We start from the raw sequence: 741 nt of genomic DNA, 5'->3' as shown, positions 1-741 counted from the left end.
TATTGGTAAATGGATTATTTACTGGCCTCTGAAAGTTTCCCACCGCTTGAACCTGAGCCTGATCCATCGGAATGTTATTATTAATATTGGTAGGACACTGATCAAAAAAATGAGGACCACCACAGATTTCACATCTGGCTGCCATCTGAACCGCATTAGCAGATACACTGCTCTGTTGTAACTGCTTTGTCAGAGAGGCTACTTGCGCTGTTAAAGCAGTGATTGCATCCAGCTCATGCACCCCAGCTACCTTTCTAACTCCTGATGATCTTTCCTCAGACCATTGATGATTGTTTGTGGCCATGTCCTCTAGCAACTCATAAGCACCAGTTGCGCTCTTGCTCATAAAAGTGCCACCTGCTGCAGCATCAATAATGGTTCTGGTTGTAGGACATAAACCATTGTAGAAATTATGTACTAGCATCCACTATTCAATGCCATGATGAGGACATCTTCTCAGGAGTTCCTTAAACCGTTCCCAAGCTTCATACAGTGACTCTCCGTCATTCTGGCAAAAGTTATTTATCTCTCCCCTCAATTTAGCAGCTTTGGACGGAGGGAAGAATTTGGACAAAAATTTCTGAGCTAGATCTTGCCAGGTGACAATAGAATTTGGCTGCAGCGAATTCAGCCAGCTTTTAGCTCTATCCCTCAGAGAAAATGGGAAAAGCCTAAGCTTGATTACGTCATCACTCACCCCATTATATTTGAAGGTTCCACACAACTCCAGAAAGTTGGACA

At 43.3% G+C, this 741-nt stretch overlaps 1 non-coding gene across 1 annotated transcript; it reads left to right on the top strand.

The window, feature by feature from the left end:
- The first annotated feature begins 434 nt into the window (after positions 1–434).
- Positions 435–541, top strand: LOC133833586 (small nucleolar RNA R71). The gene has a single exon (XR_009892959.1). It is a non-coding gene; the product is annotated as a small nucleolar RNA R71 (small nucleolar RNA).
- The last annotated feature ends 200 nt before the right edge of the window (positions 542–741 follow it).

This window comes from Humulus lupulus, chromosome 4 (genome assembly GCF_963169125.1).
Source record: "Humulus lupulus chromosome 4, drHumLupu1.1, whole genome shotgun sequence".
Lineage (NCBI taxonomy): Eukaryota > Viridiplantae > Streptophyta > Magnoliopsida > Rosales > Cannabaceae > Humulus > Humulus lupulus.
The sequence above is the reverse complement of the archived record's forward strand: the minus strand, read 5'-3'. Positions and strand labels throughout refer to the sequence as shown.